Here is a 9674-nt window from a genome sequence, read left to right as displayed (position 1 = left end):
TCCAGTTTCCAACGGATGGGCAAATAGGCTGTTTCCAAGATTTAGCTATTACAAACTGTGCCGCTATAAACATGGGTGCACATACTTCTCTGTGATATGATTCTTTTAGTTCTCTTGGAAAGATACCCAGCAGAGGGATGGCTGGGTCAAATGGAACCTAGAGTCCAAGCTCTTTGAGGTATCTCCATATTGATTTCCATAGTGGTTGCACTAGTCTGCACTCCCACCAACAATGGAAGAGGGTTCCTTTCTCCCCACAACCCCGCCAACATATGAAAGTGTATATGCATATTATATGTGTGTTAAATATATATATTTATACACATGTTATGGTCTTTTTGCTTTATGAAAGTGCTTCCACGCCTTTACCAACAAATTCTTATAATTTTTATTCACATCAATTTTTTTGATGTGATGTTTTTCTATCATCCGCTCAATTGATTTTCCACAATTAAAATGTATCTTGCATGGTCGTGGGGAGAGAATCAAAGCTCTAAGACACATGCTTCATCTTGAAGGAACTCATGGCTTAGTGTTGGAGATACTCATGAAAGCAAATATAGAAAATTAATGAAATTTTTGAAAATAGTGAGATTAAGAGGAAAAGATGTAAGTACTAAAGTATAAGCTAATGGATAATACATAGATAATCCAGCCTGGGGTGTGATGGTCCAGTTCAGAGATCTCCTGAGCTCACCTTTCATAACCAGCAGGCTGCAGTAATTTATGCTTATTTTCGCATAAATTTGATCCCTAAATTTTCTTCTGTTTTTCACTTACTTCCCTTTCTCTTCTTTAGCCTTTCTCACTGAATCTTTGCAACTCCATCCTTAGAGAGTACATGCCATTAATTTTGTTACAAATGTTAAGATACCAGACATGAAAACACATGACAATTTGAATGTCTTGACTCAGTTCATTTGGAGAAGCAAGTGAGAATTTTATCTTACATTTAGCATTATTATCTGTGCCATTTAATGTCTTCATATGTTGGAATTTTTTTTCCCCACTAACACTGTATTGGTAAAACACCATGTTGATTAAACATGAATACCTTGTCCTCTGCCAAATCTTTTGTAGTAGTTAATCACCAATTTTTGCAAATGCTTTTGTTATTTATCTTTTTCTTCTCACACTCTTATTTAGAGTCCTTTAGGTCAAACTCTTGTTCAGTTATAGCGATGATTCTTGTAAGGTAGACTTGTTTAATTCCTTTGGTTTCTTCACCACTGCCTGTTGAATTAAAGCTTTGCCTCTACTTTCCAAACTCTCTGAATATAACTTCCCACAAATACTACATTTTGATATTATTTTTTTCTAATTCACTTATTCCACAGTTATTTACTGAATGGATATTATATGCCTGAGTCAGTTCTAGGAAGTTGTGGTGGTTATAGTGTAAAGAATAAGCACGGTGTCTGCATAAAGCATGTAAGAGGCTCAAGGGAATGCCCTCTTATACTTTTTTCCCCTTAATTAAAACCATGTATTAATTCCTGTAATCCTAGAAGGAATTCCTGGGTTAATCCTTCCATAACTGAAGGGATTACCTTATACTATCCATGAAGGATGAGTGTTGATTCTGGTCCTCATGACAGACATTTCATAGTACTACTTAGTGAACTACTTTTTCCTACACATTCTTTCATTCATGAGCTTTTTATTGAAGGTGTTTTAAATATTTTCTTTCAGGCTTTTTTTTTTTTTTTCTTCTTCTTCCCGGTACTGGGAATCAAACTCAGGACCTTGTGCTTGCTAGTCAAGCACAGCAAATTTTTACTGATTACCCTTCTCATCTTGTTCTGGATTGTTTTTGTAAATGTTGTGCAAGACTCCTAGCAGCGAATCTGAATTAATAAATGGCTTATGTCATAGAGTTTTCCTTCTTCCTAGGAACTTACTTCCAAGTCATTATTCTATATAATTCCAGTCAAGTCCATTTTCCTTGTGTCTATTTCCTCATGTGGAAAGTGGTAAAAATGGTTCCAATGTCATATTGTATTTGAGGTCTAAGTCAGTTAAGACACACCAAGCACTTCAGAGTTTGCTTGTTCTGTGGCTAACATGTGAGATTTGCTTTCACTATAATTACATTCTTATTACTTCCTCCACCATAAAAGATACCTTTCGATGAAGAATTTTATCCAGGGTCTCGAACATAAATCATATATTTCCCTCCCTCTGTGGTAATGTGTCTTTCCCTTTGTCTTAGACAAGCATTCTTTTTCTCACTGTGTCATACCTGTTTGAACTGAAAAGCTACTGAGAAGGAACCACTTTAGAAATCTTGTCAGGTTTCAGTTGAAGTTTCTTCTGTCATTGCCTCTTAACTGTTTTTATCCTCTGTAATTTAAGCACGTAAAAGAGGTAAGTAAACTCCTCTAACATTTAGCTGAATTGAAGCGCTAGCATCATAGCTCTGTTAATTTTTAATTTAAAAAATTTGAAGTTCTTAAATGCACAAATAGATTTTTATGTATTTATTGATGTTTTTGTCTTGATTTTGAAATTTTATATGTGAACTGATAGAATCCAGAGATGAAAACTTCATTTCTTAGCATATTTTTTATTTATTGATACAGATCAAGACATCATTTATTGATAAAGATCCAGGCATCATCTATAATTTGCCTAACTGAATTCTGGAACCATGAATGGTTTGCTAAGTGAATTGTTTTCTTCCCTTAGTATTCTAAAGAGTTATGTCTGAGTAGTCTGTCTTCTCCCCAGTCACCATCCCCACCCAGTATATTCTTTGGTGGTCTTGTCTTCTCAGTTGTCATTAAGAAAGGCAGAGGAAAGCTGAAAAGAAATTAGCTGTCTTACACTAGCATTCATTGCTGCAGGTTGTCAATCAAGTGGAAAAAGTTCATGATGATTTCTGTAGGCATGTATATTTCATCTTAAATTTTTTTTCCTTTAAAGAAAAGACAAGTTCTTTTTTAGAAGAAAGCAAAGGTAGTATGAAAAGTACAAGTTGTGCTCATTTACCCAGTTAAACTCATGCAATAGTATGAGTGTGATTTTTGAGAATTGTCAGTCAGCTAAGCCATTTTTAAAAGGTTGTTTCTTTGAGCAGCCAAGCTGTTATATGAAACAGATGTTGACTCTGTCCTGTTTTTTTGTTTGCCTGGAGGAACATGCCTCCTCATAGTAAAAGGTGCTGTTTGTTTGTATCCTGCTGTTGTCTTTGCGTGCTTTTAAAACTGACCAGGTTATTTGCATTTCTTCGTTTCTACAGAAAATGTGCAGGCCAAACTTCTTGACAGGCACCCCAAGGAGTGCTATGCCTTTTGTTTTTTGTTTTTTCTTTCTTTCTGCCTTTATACCCAAACCTTGTGATGTCTTTCGCTGCTATAAAGCTTTCTTTTATTAAAACTTGCTGTGGAGGGAAGCCTAGCCCTGTCATTTTTATCTCTTCATTCTTACATCTGTGTGTTTATTATGCATTATCGTCTCCACAACTCTGGTTACATCTCTTAGGGAGAAAAAAATGGACAGCTAAATATTGTACAAGTTTAAGGTAATCTCTGATTCAGAGAATCATACTACGCTATGAGGATGCAACAGAAAAACAGTGCCAGTAAATTGGTGTTATATTAGAAAAAGAAACACCACTGTATAGGCAGACTTGCGCAAGTAATTATGGTCTGTGTTTGTGGAAATCTAGTGCTGGAGGCAGACAGTAGCTTACTTTTTGTCACAGGTGTCTGTGGAAGAGGGAATGAGAGACCATTTCCCAAGCAAAGAATGATGACAATCCACATTAGACTGTGACACAGATTTCCTTAGGGCTGTTCTTGTAAGCAAATTGTGGATAGCTATACAGAAGGAAATGTGTGTATTCTGTATCTGTGGTATAATTATAAGTCAGAAATGTGGTTCAGCAAGTAGAGTGAAGTCTTAGGATGTTGGCACTTTATGCATTTGAACTTCTTTGTTACTGTTTTGTTATCTGTGAATTCAAGTTTTAATAAATCACTTCTATTTATTTCACAAGGGATTGGGCTGAAGAGAAAAGTTAAATTGCCTAAAACTCCTCAAGAGAGGTGCTTTAAGAATAGACACTGGTATTTCCACTAATTCTCTTTTATGGTCATGGATTTAGTGTGATATCTAATATTGAATGAGTGAAACTTCTTGATATACTATTGTTTCTTTATCTCAGAAAAGAACCAGGACTTTCTGGAATAGGAACAGCAAGTTAACTCCTGGCTCTCTGAGCTGTGTACTTTCTCATTTAAGCTTAGGCTCTGGTAGGGGAAATGATGTTGGTATAAAGCCAAGTCACTTGGATGTGAGTTGAAAAGCCACAGCTATCTGAATCGGTTGAACAGGATCCCAGGGTGATGGTGTTCAAGCGTTTTTTACACTTGGTAAGGGAAAACTGAGCCAAACAGTTAACAGAGCCAAATAAATGAATCTAGGGACCCAAAAGTCTGTTATTGGCTGATGTAGGCCTGACCTTAATTTTTGTTTTCTCCTGGAGAAGTGCCCTAGGAAATTTTTAAAAAGTTATCTTCATAGTAATAGTCTAGTACAACATTTAACAATCAACCTCTTCTAAGACTGTGTATACATAGAGAATGTTCTTGGCAATAGGGATCTCATGTCCTTCTGAAAGTTTTTCCTATACTACTGTTTCCTACTCTGGAGCAGTCAGGTCATGTCTTATCTTCCAGCTCTACCAAACTTGCTTCATGAACACTTATTTGTATTGGGTTCTCAGTTTGACTTCCTATCCTTCACAAGGGAATATGTATTTCTGTTTCTCCCAGGGGTTGCCATGATAGCAACTAATTTTCATTGTGTATTTGATTTCACTGTGACATTGCAGCAACTGCACTGGAAGTCAGTAGACCAGTATTTTCCTCTAACAAAACAAGCCATGGGACATTGGGCAATGCACTTAACTTTTCCAAGGCTGCTTTCTTTTCAGTCAGATAATGATACTGATAACTTTTCTCTTGCTTGAGTGTAACCTAATTTATTTTTATCTTAAAGCTCATAATGTCTACTTCACTTTGGCCCCTGTGATTGTTTGAGCCTGCCTCTAACTACTGTTCCGGATTGTAGAGTGGCACTATTTGCTTTGCTTTCCTTTCATCTTGACTGCCTCAGTCATTTATTTTTAAAAACAGTGGACATTTGTGTAAATCTCAAAGTTATTTTTTTATGTGTCATTGGAGGCAGGATACATATATATATGTAACAAAAAACTAATACTAACTTTAAAAAGTTCCTATCATTGTCCTATTTATCTTGAAAAACATTGTAATTTAATATGGTAAGTGAAAGGGGGTTCGCGTGTCCTTTCGGGTGTCCCTTCCCAATTAGGCCACTTACGCACCAAGAGGTCCAGCAGGAGATCTTTATTGTAGGGAGACGAGTAGGAGGCAGGAAGGCAGAGAGAGAGAGAGAGAGAGAGAGAGAGAGAGAGAGGAGGAGGAGGAGGAAGAAGAAGCAGAAGGAGAGAGAACAAAGAAAGGAAGGTCCTTTTATTAGTTTTGGGGTGGGCTATTGCTTATTTATGAGGAGTGAGCTACTTTTAACCTATCACAGGCCAGATTGCTTTTATGGGCCCAGTCCTGCAGACACAGGTTTCAACTTTCCTGGACCACTGTGGCCTTGGGGGGGAGGGAAACCAGAGATAAGGGCATGAGGTCATTTTAGGAGCCAAGATGTACCGGGAGAATGCAGCCTGTGAGGCGGCGTCACAGCATACTTTAACATGATCAATTCCCTCACAGTAAGTATTATAACAAGATCTAGTACAATTAGGACCATAAAGAAAGGACAAAGGAGACTTCAAGAGGAAAATAGGAAAAGGAACATATGAGACAAAAGTTGTAGAGGAGACAGTGGTTTGGTTTATGGATGGTAAAGATGGAACGGTTTTAGAACATTAAAAACCACACCAAAAGTGGAATTAAAGTGTTTGTAAATGGGGAGGGGAGGAGGTGGTGAAGGGAGGGCAGGGACAAGGGAAAAAAATGAAAACCAAGACCTGTCATGTAAAGGTACAATATCCCAGTAATGAATGTAACTGTACTGTTATACCTAGAATGTACCAATAAACTCAATTAAAAAAAAAACCACACCAAAATCTTCTTTTACTGTATTGTAGTGTAAAATATTATTAGCACTTTCAAGCTGGAGGGGAGGGAGATTTGCCAAATTATGCCCTAGAGGCAAGAGTAGCGCTAAGCCCTTCAGATGCAAAATGTTGTTTTGTTGATGTTGAATTCATATAAGTGACTACCAACTGCATACCAAAACCTGCCAGTACAGTCCCTGCTACACATGCAAATGCAGGTACAAACACACACACACAATACTCTGTACACATTTATTTGGATTTATTGATGGGAGAGTGTTGTTGGCCAGAGTGATTATGTGTGTTTTAAAAAAAAGTTAAACTTCACTAGATTCCTATAATTGGAGTGGTAACTTGACAGTTGTGGAGAGTATCATTTTTATAACTATATATCACTTACTACATGAGGTTTGATTCTGTTGACATGTCAAAAAGTAAATAAAATGAACCTGGGTAGCATTAGTTGGGGCATCACAAATTTGTTGTTCTTAATTTCCCAAGGTCCAGTATGTAGTCAAAAGACTATATTGAAGATGCCTTATTGAAATCACTCATATTTATGGCATTGTTGTGAGAGATAATGTGAAGAATTTATCATGTAAGATTTGTTATTTTATAATACAAGTATAAAAAGTCCATAAATTGAAATAGCTTATGTGATTGAAAATTGAAAAGTTGATTTTAAAAAAAAGTCCATCTTTCCTTCCTGGCCAAAATCCCATTATATGATGAAAAAATCATCAGAAAACAAACCAGCAAACAATAACAAATCCATAACAAAGATAGATTTTAATCTATAAAGAAGAAAAACAAGACAAAGCTTGTGTTTCAGAAAATGGAAACATGAAATAGAAGAGGAATTCATCAGGATTATTAATCAAAGACTCATCAGAGTTATTAATTGCAGCTCTTCATTTGGAACTATGCCTTTATTTTTCTTTTCTCCTTGTGTTAAGTAGTGGATACCAGCTGTGTTTACCCACAAACTAAATTCTTGAATGTGGGTGCTAGACCTAGAGAAGTAGGGCAGTGTCTCAGTAATGTACTAACTGCCAGGTGGGTTAGAAAGCCCCTCACACAAGAGACAAGCTACTTTTCTGTCCCTGTTAATCATTGGAAATAGCGGTGCTATAGCAGAGTTGGCAAACAGATTCTCAAACAAATGATGAGGATATAATTATGACACACACAAAATGAACAAAACCAGTACCATAAAAGAAAATTTGTATTAACACAACTCAGCTGTAATTTGTTGTTGTTGTTGTTGTTGTTTGTACCAGAGATTGAACTCAGGACCTTTACTTGCAAGGTAGATGGTGGCACCACTGAGCTAAATCCCCAGCCCTCAGATGTAAATTATTAAAACTAAAGATTGAGCTCGAAAATTTCCTTAGAATACTATGCAAAAAGAATATTTTGCAAGAACAGGAGCAAATTTGAAATGCATCGCGAATAGAGAATCTCCATCATGCCTGTAATAGGAACTCTAAAAGGAAGAAAAGAGAAACTGGAGAGGATAAAATTTATCAAAAAATAATAGGAATAAAAGCCTCAAATATTATAAGTATTCACATTTAGTGAGTTCTCTGAGTGCAAGTACCTAGAGTAATATTACTATCAGATGAAATAAAATGCAGGACAAAGATTATTAAATATAATAAGAGGATATTTCATATTCATATGTTAAGGTAGTTAAGTAATCCTGAATTTTTAAAATATGTAATTATATAATTTGAACTATAGAAAGCTAAATCTAAGAGTGATGTAAAAAAGAAAAAAATCAACAGGTCCAGAGTCAGTAGAGTTATGTAGCCCTATTTCTTAAAAAGACAACAGATTAGATAAAAATGTCTGAAAGATTTAAATATAAAATTATCCAAGTAGATCTAATTTGTAATTATGTATTTTATTCTCAAGTAGAATATGTAGTTATTTCAAATGTCTAAAACTTTTATGCAAGTGAGACCATGTATAGTATAATGTATTTTCTGATTAAGAACTAGTAAAATTAGGCCTGGGATTTAGCTCAGTGGTGCCATGCCTGCCTTGCAGGTGCATCGTTCTGAGTTTAATCCCAGGTACAAACAACAACAACAACAACAACAAAAACAGTAAAGTTACTAATTAGTGGCAAATTGACAAAATAATAACTGATAAAACAAGTTTTTAAAAGACATCTACTTTTTTGAAAGAGAAAAGCTTAACTGTATACTGGGAAAACATTTTTTTAATATTGCAAAAGACTGGTATCCAAAATGTATAAAGAACATGGAGAATTCAGTAATAAGAAAAGAAGTCAATAATAAGAAAACAAGGAGATTTGAACACATTTCATTAAAGATAAGATGGCACAGCCAAAGATGCTCATCATTAATGCTTACAGTGATATAAATTATAAGCTATTATGATGTCTAAAATTTAAAATCCTGGCGTATTCAGTGTTGGCAAGAGGTAGACTGGAACTTTACTACATTGCTAGTAGAAGTGTAAAATGGTACAACTACTTTGGAGTGCCAGTCTTTGAAAAAGGTAAAGTACACTAATCACTAATCTAATCTTTTTTGTTTGTTTGTACCAGGAATTGAACTCAAGACCTCGCACTTGCGAGGTAGGTGCAGAACCACTGAGCTAAATCCCTGGTCCACACTAATCTTAAAGCCATTCCACTTATAGGAGAAATATAAACTTCTATATAAAATCTTATAGAAAATGTTCCTAGAACTTTCTTTGTACTACTGCGGAACTGGAAACTTTTAAGATGTCATCAATTGTTAAATAGAAAACTTGTAGTACGTACATAATGGGATGCTGTCCAGTGCTAAACACAAACTATATATACAACACAAATCTCAAAATAATCATGCCAATTGAAAGAAAACATACAACATAAAAGTATGTTCTTTAACTGTGTGAATTTGTATACTAATACATAATTCTAGATGCAGACTAATATTTAGTGATGCTTCGGTGCTTGTCTGAGGAACACTTATATATACATATGTGAAAACTTGTCGAATTGCATTAAATATGTGTAGTTTAGTATAGGTCATTTATACCACAGCAAAACTCCTGAGAACATTCTATATCCTTAAATTGAAAAGATAGGCCTTTAATTATCTCAGGTTAAAATCATTAAAGGTATATTTTGTGGCAGAGTTTTTGTGCTTTTCTTGCATTGCTTTTCAGTGAAAAGCTATTTTAAATAGGCTAAGGTAAAATCTATAGCTTTGAATAAAAAATGTGTAGGGTGTGGTGAGCACAGCTATTAATTGGAGCACTCTGGGAGATTGAAGCAGGAGGACCACAAGTTTGAACCCAGTCTGAGCAACCTAATAAAACCCTGCATTAAAAAAAAAAAAAAAAGTAGCCAGGTGTGGTGGCACACACCTGTAATCCCAGCACTTGTGGGCCTGAGGCAGGAGGATCACTATGAGTTGGAGACCAGCCTGGGCTACATAGTGAGTTCCAGGTCAATCTCAACTATAGTTGAGACCCTGTCTCAAACAAAAAAAAACAAAAACAAAAAAACACAAAAAAACCTTGGTTTCAATCTCCAGTAGCAAAAACAGAGATGTAG

At 35.5% G+C, this 9674-nt stretch overlaps 1 protein-coding gene and 1 pseudogene across 4 annotated transcripts in view; both read left to right on the top strand.

Annotated features, from left to right (window-relative positions):
• The window catches only part of Arl15 (ADP ribosylation factor like GTPase 15), a 410147-nt gene that overhangs the window by 152132 nt on the left and 248341 nt on the right, over nucleotides 1–9674 (top strand). The gene's annotated exons all lie outside the window — the stretch shown is intronic.
• The window catches only part of LOC104864138, a 9423-nt pseudogene continuing 930 nt past the window's right edge, over nucleotides 1182–9674 (top strand).

This window comes from Fukomys damarensis, unplaced genomic scaffold (assembly GCF_012274545.1).
Source record: "Fukomys damarensis isolate Sample0158 unplaced genomic scaffold, DMR_v1.0_HiC HiC_scaffold_1, whole genome shotgun sequence".
NCBI classification, from domain to species: Eukaryota; Metazoa; Chordata; class Mammalia; order Rodentia; family Bathyergidae; genus Fukomys; species Fukomys damarensis.
This window is presented reverse-complemented; position numbering and strand designations above follow the sequence as displayed.